Source organism: Astyanax mexicanus, chromosome 19, assembly GCF_023375975.1.
Source record: "Astyanax mexicanus isolate ESR-SI-001 chromosome 19, AstMex3_surface, whole genome shotgun sequence".
Classification (NCBI taxonomy): domain Eukaryota; kingdom Metazoa; phylum Chordata; class Actinopteri; order Characiformes; family Acestrorhamphidae; genus Astyanax; species Astyanax mexicanus.
In genome coordinates, this window is record NC_064426.1 from 16,573,481 (window position 1) to 16,584,143 (window position 10,663).

General features: G+C 43.0%; 1 long non-coding RNA gene across 1 annotated transcript; it reads right to left on the minus strand.

Moving 5' to 3' along the window:
- Positions 1–2,143: 2,143 nt before the first annotated feature.
- On the minus strand, positions 2,144–10,182 carry LOC125784339 (uncharacterized). The gene is made up of 2 exons (XR_007427081.1): positions 9,279–10,182; positions 2,144–2,302 (listed from the first exon to the last, which is right to left on the minus strand). It is a non-coding gene; the product is annotated as an uncharacterized LOC125784339 (long non-coding RNA).
- Between the last annotated feature and the right edge of the window lie 481 nt (positions 10,183–10,663).

Consider the following 10,663-nt stretch of genomic DNA (forward strand, 5'->3'; position numbering starts at 1 on the left):
CAAACTTGGTGAAAATGTAAAAGTTCCATAGAGCATTGACATGGGCGTGGTTCAGGAGCTCCATAGCGCCCCCAAACGTCGGCATTGGCTGGGATGAAGTTTGTCCAATGTGCACCAACTTTGGTACACTTATTGACCTCTTCATAAAGAACAAGAATCACTTGGTTTTATTTGACTCCGCCCAACAGGAAGTCGGCCATTTTGACAGGAAGTTGCAAAATAAAAAGTTTCCCGCTGGGTTTCGGAGTGGTTAGGATGTTTGAAAACTCCTAAAATTTTACAGAGCTATTTGGCTTAGGCCAAACTTTCACCGTAAATTAAAATTTTGTATATTCGTGTTTCATCAGCTCTCTAGCGCCACCTATTTCGTATGACATTTTTGGAAAGTGCTCAGCCTCTTGATAATTGGCAGATTCAATAAGTTCTCGAAGTGACTTAGATATATATTGTCATTTTTGTCGTGTGTAGCTAGATGACTCTACAGCGCCCCCTATTTGGTTCGGCTAATAAATTAGCCGTGGCCTTCTCAAAAATTCTCAGATATTCTCGATTTTTGACAGAAACATAGACAATATGATTCTGCACATATTAGCAATCGGAATGCATTAGCTCCGCCCAACAGGAAGTCGGCCATTTTGGAATTTGTGGAATTTTTACATATTTTTCACAAACTCATTCGAACTCCTCCTAGAGTCTTTGTCAGATTACCTCTAAATTGTCAGTGGATAGTCCCCAGACATACATGGTGATAAATTGCGAAGGAATAGTCGATAGCTGAAACGATGACGTAATGGCAGGCAATTAATTTAATGGAGACGCAACACTAGACCAAAGTGAAACCATGACACAGTCATAAAACAGATTATTGAAAAATCATGAAACTTGGTAAAAACACAAGAGACATCATAAGACACGTTTTTAGTATTGGAATGATTGACTCCGCCCAACAGGAAGTCGGCCATTTTGAAATATGTGCATTTTACACACATTTTTTGCATACTTTGTCGAACTCCTCCTAGGGAATTTGTTGAATACTCTTGATATTTGTCAGTAATAAACTACTAACACACCTGATGATAAATTGCGAAGGAATAGTCGATATCTTAAATGAGGACGAAATGGCGGACAGTTGAATTGCTTGAGATGCCCCGTTAAAACAGGAAGTGAATACATTCTGGTGTTAGTAGGTGTTTGAGGAGGTTAAAAAGGTTAAAAACTCTCAAAAATTTACAGGCCTGCTTGATTTAAGCAGTACTTTGATCTGAAATTAAAATTTCATATATACGTATTTCATTGGCTCTATAGCGCCACCTAGGTTTCAATGCATATTTGACATTACGGGAATGCTCAAAACCTCTTGAAAATTGACAGATTGCATAAGACCTAAAAACACTTTACAAATATTTTGACAATTTTTTCATGTATAGCTAGCGGACTCTACAGCGCCCCCTAATTTGTTCGTTTAATAAATTAGCTGTGGATGTGTCAAAATTTGTCTAATCTTCTCAAATTTTGGTAGGATCGTAGATAGTATGACCCTGCACATATTTGCAATTGGCTTGTATTAGCTCCGCCCCACAGGAAGTCGGCCATATTGGAATTTGTAATATTTTTACACATTTTTCACAAACTCATTTAAACTGCTCCTAAAGTCTTTGTCAGATTACCTCTTATTTCGCTGTAAATGAACAACAGACATATTTGATGATAACTGCCAAAGGATTAGTTGATCGGTAAAACGGTGACCCAATGGCGAGCAATTGATTCACTAGAGACGCAACACTAAACCAATGTGAAACCATGACACGGTCAGAAAACAGATTATTGAAAATTCATGAAACTTGGTGTGGCGGGGGAGCGAGCGGTAGGACTTAATAAAAATAATTAATTTACCTAAACTATGTAAATACCTTAGTTACCCTTACACCAGTGCAGCCAACTACGCCACTTTGGGAATTGCACCCAAAGAAATTTAACACTTCAGGTTCGTGGGTACCAGAAAGTACAAAGACAAGGATTTCAATTAACCAAAAAGATTTTATTAATCAAAATAGGCTTATAAAAAATAAAATAAAACAATAGATAGATAGATAGAGAGAGATAGACAGATAGATAAACAGATAGATAGACAGATACACACGGCTGCAAAACAGAGAAAATTTTAATATTAATATCACCAGAACCACTCAATGCTCAAAAACACATTAAAATCAACAACAGGTCATTTGAGTTAAGAAATTACAAAGAAGCTCATTTTAATTGTTGTAGGGCTGAAGCTCACCAGGTGGGGGCCAAAATTTAACTAAAAAAAATATCAAAATCACAACAAAAGTCACCCGTGCCAGAAAATAAATCAAATCCCAACCAGTAAAGCAAAGTGAAAATAATACTTAAATCTCCCCTCCTGGATCCCTCATGCACCTACTCCACAACTACCAAATAAAATCAGAAATATAAAAAGGACCACAATACAATGGCTCAAAATACAGTTTAGATTGGATTAACTATTGCACACAGCAAACAATTGACAAATGAAGCATCAGTGCACAAAAATAACAATGCATACACCACAGGTGTAATATAGTTGCACTGATAGTAGACGGAGTTTTATAAACAAATAGTAAGTAAGTAAGAGTAGAGCTTTTCAGCTATAAAACAGTGTGCATGAGCACAAGCTGCAGTCCGATAATTCAGCACAGAATGATATAGGTTCCCACCACAGTTATCAACCCACTTAAGAGAATAAAAGTGTCTTAGAGCTTCATTAAACTTCTCTGGAGGCAAAACGGCAGCTTATTTCACCGTTACAGGATGCTATCTTCATGCAACAGCCAGTAATCACACCAGATCGGCTGGACCCGAGAGCTGATGAAAATGCCGTCAGGCAGCGTTACAATTGGTCAGACGCCAACAATTCCCACTGAGGAGTTAAACTGAGAACTGGGATAAGCCAGACTCGAGTGCAGTTTCAGAGGATGAGACAGCAACAAAACGCTCTAAATAAAACAAATAAATTAACTAAACGCCGACTTACACGTGCGTTTCTCCCTCACACACAAAGCCAAACATACCTCTGAGCCACGCGGTGAAGCGGAAGGGGGAGGGGGGAACCCAAGGCAGACGCTGCAGCATGCAAAAAGAAGCCCTTTTATAGGAGCACCAAATAACTAACTCAAATCAACCACCCGGTAATCATAATTCTAAATATTTAAACTAATACTACCAAACATTAACAAAAAAAGGTACCCCCAAATTATTATTATTATTATTATTATTATTAGAAATAATTAGTCCTGCCACAATCCACCCCCCTTTTGTTTCCATTACCGTCCCGGTAATGGCTTTAATCTTCTCCCCCAACTCAATGCCAGGGCCTAAAGTAGTGAGACACTGACTCCGGAACAGATACACTAGCCAAATTTCCCACTGCCCTAGGAAGGTGGTTAGGATTAGAGTGGTGACCAGCGGTCGTACGAGTGGTCTTGCGCACCACCAAATTGCTTGCCACCGGTGGATCACTTAGTGGCCCCGCAACTGGTCCTACCCCAGTCATGGAACGAGATGCCTCAGAAAGAGACTGCACTGGAACAGGCACTGCAGGAGCAATTTGCGTAGAAACAGGAACTACAGCTTGCAACCCTCCAAACCCTGGGGCCCGATCAGACATTAAAACATACAGATCCCCCTCAGCGGAAGATTCTCCACCCTCCTGTTCTTGTTGTACTACCTCAGTGACACATTCTTCCAAGCTATCAGGTGTACGCCCCTGAATCTGAGCTTTTAACAGGGAACGATGTACATGCTTAACTGTACTCAGGTTATCTACAGGTGCAATAGTATACACTGAGCCAGAACCCCTAGGGGCCTTCAGTACCTTATACACTACAGAGCTCCAAAAGTCTTGCATCTTATGACGACCTCTTACCCCATAGTTACGGAGGTAAACTAACTGTCCTTCCTTTAATGTAACATCCTTTACCTGCTGATCATGACGCTCCTTGCGATGGCTAGCAGCCACAGCCATGCGATCCCTGGCCCCCTCAAAAGCTACCTGGAGCTGAGTCTGATGTTCCAAGATCCAGTCGTTGACCGTACCAGCCACCGGTTCAGGCACTCTACCCAACAGAAAATCAACAGGTAACTGTGGTTCTTGACCAAACATCAGAAAATGCGGAGACTCACCAGTTGCCTGATGTGGAGTGGTATTGTAATAGAAGGTCAAATGAGGAAGACAAGACACCCAACCCCTCTTCCTAGAAGGAGGTAGAGTTCGCAACAGGTTATGCAACGTTCGGTTAAAACGTTCACATTGTCCGTTTCCTGCGGGATGACACGGGGTAGTACGAGATTTGTGAACACCATACAAGTGACATAACTGTTGGATAAGGGCACTCTCAAAACTACGACCTTGATCAGAATGCAATCGACTTGGCACCCCAAACTTACAGAACCATTCACTCACCAAAACCTGGGCCACCGTTTGAGCTCGCTGATCTCGAGTAGGAATGGCTAATGTATATTTACTGAACACATCAGTCAGGACCAAAACGTTCTCTATTCCATTTCCAGAAGGCTCCAGCACAGTAAAATCCATGGCCAGGATCTCATTAGGACGTGAGGCCAAAAGATGGCCCATGAAACTGTGGGCCACTGGTTGAGCATCCTTGGACACTTGACAGCGCTCACACTCCCTACACCAGCGTTTCACATCTGCAGACATACCCGGCCAGTAACACCGCTGACGAACCAGCTCCATGGTGCGCTCAGTGCCTTGATGACCATGTTCTTGATGGAGTTGCCTCAACACATCCTCTTTCAGATGTGCTGGTAGAACTAGCTGATAAACCTCTTCATGGCCATCAGGCCACCAAATCTTCCGATAAGTCAAACCGTTTTTCTCCACCAACCTGTCCCATTGACGCAGCAATACCAATGCAGGCGGAGAAAGACTCTTCCGTTCTTCTGGATTTGGGGGTCTATTTCTTCGCAGAAAAACCAACGCTTCCTGTAGGACTGGATCAGCTTCCTGTAAAGCCTGCATTTCAGCAGAAGTGTGAGAAGGAAAAATAGAAACAACATTTTGGGTCACTTTGAAACTTGGTTCTGTGACATGCTCAAGAGAAGGGGGAACAGAAATGCCAGGGACCAAACTGTCCAACACACCAGGCTTATACTGTCGGGACAAAGCATCAGCGTTACCATTGCTCCTTCCTGAACGATACTTGATCTCGAAGTCAAAAGAAGCCAGCTGGGCAGCCCATCGTTGCTCCAAAGCACCCAGTTTCGCTGAGGACAAATGACTGAGAGGGTTGTTGTCAGTATAGACCACACACTTATGCCCCAACAAGTATTCGCGGAACTTCTCGGTCATAGCCCACTTGAGTGCCAAAAACTCCAGCTTCATGGAGCTATAATTTGACATATTGCGCTCCGTGGGCCTAAGACCCCGACTAGCGAAGGCAATAGGTCTAACCTTACCTTCCTGCTTCTGAGAAAGGACAGCTCCCAACCCACTATGACTTGCATCTACCTCCAAAATAAAGGGAAGCGTGAAATCAGCATAGGCCAGCACTGGAGACCCAATAAGCCTAGTTTTCAATTCGGCAAAACTCTCCTCACAATGATCAGTCCAGGCATCGGAAAAGCTCTGCCCTGACCCCTTTCGGGACTTTGACCCACCCAACTGAGCTACCAACCTATGCAGTGGAGCTGCCAATTTAGCAAAGCCTTCTACGAAGCGTCGATAATAGCTGGCAAAGCCTAGAAATGAACGCAACTCAGAAACATTAGAAGGTCGCTGCCAATTTGACACTGCCTCAATCTTACCCGGATCAGTGGAGACGCCAGCACTGGAAATAACATGACCCAAATACTTAACTTCAGGTTTGAAAAAGGCACATTTCTCCAGCTTCACCTTGAGTCCCTCCTGTTGCAAGCGCCCCAGCACAAGCTCCAGCCTAGCCAAGTGCTGTGAAACAGAAGAGGAAAAGACCACAACATCATCTAGGTATAATAACAGAGATTGGCACTGCTGGTCACCAAACAGTCGCTGCATCAATCTCTGGAAGGTACTAGGTGCGTTGCAAAGGCCAAAAGGCATCCTATTCCATTCGAATAAGCCAAACGGTGTACAGAATGCAGTCTTTGCTTTATCTCCCTCTGCAACTGGCACTTGATTATATCCACTGGTTAAATCTAAAGTAGAAAACCAGCGGGCCCCTGAAAGTGCATCAAGTGATTCTTCAATGCGAGGTAAGGGAAAGGCATCCTTTCTGGTCCTACTGTTTAACTGGCGGTAGTCTACACACATGCGAAGTGTACCATCTTTTTTCTTCACCAAAACTATAGGTGATGCATATGGGCTGCAACTTTCCCGAATAACTTGAGTCTCCAAAAGCTGATCAATATGGGCCTTTACGACCTCATATTCAGATGGGGGTATTCTTCTATAACGTTGTCTCACTGGAACCTCATCCAACAGTGGGACCTCATGGGAAAGAAGGTTTGTACACCCCAGATCTCCATCATGAGCAGAAAAGACTGACCAATATTTGGACAACAGAGACCTTACCTGTTCCTGTTCCTGACCAGACAATGATGACAACTCGATGGTCTCCAAACTCTCCTGGAGCGCCATAGCTGCAGTTGAGGCCCCACCAGTGTTCATGGCTCGCACCTCTGCAACTCCTGCTGGTAAACTAACAACCTGAACATTACTCAAAGTCCCCAACTGAGTATGAGGATGAAGAAGCACATCTTTGGTACCCACGTTAACAATAGGGACATACACCGTCCCGTTATGCCAGCTTACCAAAGCGGAGGAGGCCAAAAGGCCTTCTGGTAACCCCACATCAGCAGGCTCAAACAAAATTGGGCCACTACACTGTGGACTCCAACCGGTTACCGGCACAAACTTTGTGGTGCCCCCAGGAACACGCTGAACCCTTCTGCCACACACCTTTGCCTTACCACATGCCCTATAAACAGGTTGAGCAGAGGCTCTATGACAATGCTGCAGCGCCTGAAGAACCAAGCTCGGAGCCTGCAACAAAGAAGGAGAGTCAAACAAACATGAGCCATGTTGTCCAAACAATTCTTGATAACACTTGCCGATCACGTTCATTCCCAGCACACCGGGAACATCACTAGGGGAGCCGCCTAAAGGGTCTTTAACCACCAACACCCCACACTTTGGTACTACCTTATCACACAGCTCCACATCCAACTCCAGGTATCCAAGGTAAGGGATAGAGAGCCCATTTGCTGCTCGAAGCTGCAACCAGTGACAGGAATTAAGGTGATCTGGACCCCAGGGCTTATAGTGCTGCAAGAAAAAGCTTTCAGTGATAGTGGACACCATTGACCCAGTGTCCACTAAACATGGCACCCTTACCCCCCCAATAAGAACATCAATATGAGGACATGATGCAATTAACTTTGGACCAATACCTGAGGCATTTCCAGTTTTAGAGCCAGTAAGCTCCCCACCCGGACTGTGGCTCCGCAATACGGTGGGTGCTAGTTTTCCGATACCTGGTTGGAATAAGATGACCCACGCAAATTTGAGGGTGGTTCTCTACCAGAAAAAGAAGGATACCTTGATGTCCCTGTCTCCCTACACTCTCTAGCAAAGTGTCCTGGTCTTTGGCACCGTCTACAGACCACTCTACCCATCTGGGGGGGCCTAGACCTATGTGACTCTTGTAAAGAAGCTACCGTTTGCACCAGTGTATTTAACTGATCCTGTTGGCGTTTCAAGATGTCCTTCAATTCCCCCAACTCAGATCCCATTACTACACCAGCCTCTGCCTGGGTACCCCCTTGGACCCCATACTGAATACCATAAGCGGGAACTGACTGACTTCTTGCTCGGATGCCCCCTAACATACCTTCCTGTTCCCACCGGATGGCTTCTGAACGAACCTCCAACAAAGAGATAGTGGGCCGACGTCGGACCAATTGTTTCAGCTCCCTGCGCAGGGCACATTCGGCAACATGTTCAGCAAATTGATCACGCAACAATGCTTCAGCATTTGGCATACCTGTCGGTGCACTTTGTTTAACCCTTTCCATAAGACTTAATAACGCTAAAGAGAACTCATGTAAAGTCTCACCATCCTGTTGCTTTCTAGAAAAGAATGCTTCCTGTAGGGCTACATAGGACTGGGAACACCCGTATAATTCCTGCAATATTTCAATTACCTTGGCTGGATCTCCCCTTTCTGCACTAGAACGGTACTTAATCTCCTCTCTTGCCTCACCTTCTAGATGGTCAAAGAGAAAGAAAGCTTGATCAGCATGAGATAAGTGACGAGAACGCATACAGGCCTGCACTTCCTCCACCCATTCATCTATACAAATACCAGACTTTCCCCTAAACATAGGACATTTTCTATCTCTAGGTATATACACCAATCTTTCAGTTACAGAAACATTACTAGCACCATTATTGACTGGAGTTTCTAACGGTGGAGTTACCCTAGAGGTTGTTGCAGCGGTTGCTGCAACCTGCTCTTGACGCAGTCGCTCATTATCTGCTTTTAACTGTAACACCAACTCTCGAAGTTGCTGCATTTCTTCCTCCATAATTACTGTACACTACGGCAACTTACCAAAAAAAAAAATGGTGCCACTAATCAAGGGAGATCACCTACTTGCAGGCCCTGGTCCTCTGCTGCCGTTTTGCCTCACCTATTGAATACTTAACACAAATCACAAAAAAAAAAAAAATCACAACTTCAAAGAAAGAGAAAAAAAAAAAAGAAGAAATCCAAGTCTAAGTCTAAATATGGTACCCAAACCCTGCCGACTACGCCAGAATGTGGCGGGGGAGCGAGCGGTAGGACTTAATAAAAATAATTAATTTACCTAAACTATGTAAATACCTTAGTTACCCTTACACCAGTGCAGCCAACTACGCCACTTTGGGAATTGCACCCAAAGAAATTTAACACTTCAGGTTCGTGGGTACCAGAAAGTACAAAGACAAGGATTTCAATTAACCAAAAAGATTTTATTAATCAAAATAGGCTTATAAAAAATAAAATAAAACAATAGATAGATAGATAGAGAGAGATAGACAGATAGATAAACAGATAGATAGACAGATACACACGGCTGCAAAACAGAGAAAATTTTAATATTAATATCACCAGAACCACTCAATGCTCAAAAACACATTAAAATCAACAACAGGTCATTTGAGTTAAGAAATTACAAAGAAGCTCATTTTAATTGTTGTAGGGCTGAAGCTCACCAGGTGGGGGCCAAAATTTAACTAAAAAAAATATCAAAATCACAACAAAAGTCACCCGTGCCAGAAAATAAATCAAATCCCAACCAGTAAAGCAAAGTGAAAATAATACTTAAATCTCCCCTCCTGGATCCCTCATGCACCTACTCCACAACTACCAAATAAAATCAGAAATATAAAAAGGACCACAATACAATGGCTCAAAATACAGTTTAGATTGGATTAACTATTGCACACAGCAAACAATTGACAAATGAAGCATCAGTGCACAAAAATAACAATGCATACACCACAGGTGTAATATAGTTGCACTGATAGTAGACGGAGTTTTATAAACAAATAGTAAGTAAGTAAGAGTAGAGCTTTTCAGCTATAAAACAGTGTGCATGAGCACAAGCTGCAGTCCGATAATTCAGCACAGAATGATATAGGTTCCCACCACAGTTATCAACCCACTTAAGAGAATAAAAGTGTCTTAGAGCTTCATTAAACTTCTCTGGAGGCAAAACGGCAGCTTATTTCACCGTTACAGGATGCTATCTTCATGCAACAGCCAGTAATCACACCAGATCGGCTGGACCCGAGAGCTGATGAAAATGCCGTCAGGCAGCGTTACAATTGGTCAGACGCCAACAATTCCCACTGAGGAGTTAAACTGAGAACTGGGATAAGCCAGACTCGAGTGCAGTTTCAGAGGATGAGACAGCAACAAAACGCTCTAAATAAAACAAATAAATTAACTAAACGCCGACTTACACGTGCGTTTCTCCCTCACACACAAAGCCAAACATACCTCTGAGCCACGCGGTGAAGCGGAAGGGGGAGGGGGGAACCCAAGGCAGACGCTGCAGCATGCAAAAAGAAGCCCTTTTATAGGAGCACCAAATAACTAACTCAAATCAACCACCCGGTAATCATAATTCTAAATATTTAAACTAATACTACCAAACATCAACAAAAAAAGGTACCCCCAAATTATTATTATTATTATTATTATTATTAGAAATAATTAGTCCTGCCACATTGGCAAAAACACAAAAGACATCATTACACACATTTTCAGCATTGGTAGGACTGACTCCGCCCAACAGGAAGTCGGCCATATTGGAATTTGTGAAATTCATTCATTTAAATTGCTTCTAAAGTCTTATTCAGATTACCTCTAAATTAGCTGTAAATGAACATCAGACATGTTTGATGAAAATTGGTAAAGGATTAGTCGATCACTAAAATGGTGATGTAATGGCGAGCAATTGATTCACTAGAGACGCAACACTAAACCAAACAGAAACAATGACACGGTCAGAACACAGAAGATTGAAAATTCCTGAAACTTGACAAAAACACAAGAGACATCATTAGACACGTTTTCAGTATTGGTAGGACTGACTCCGCTCAACAGGAAGTCTG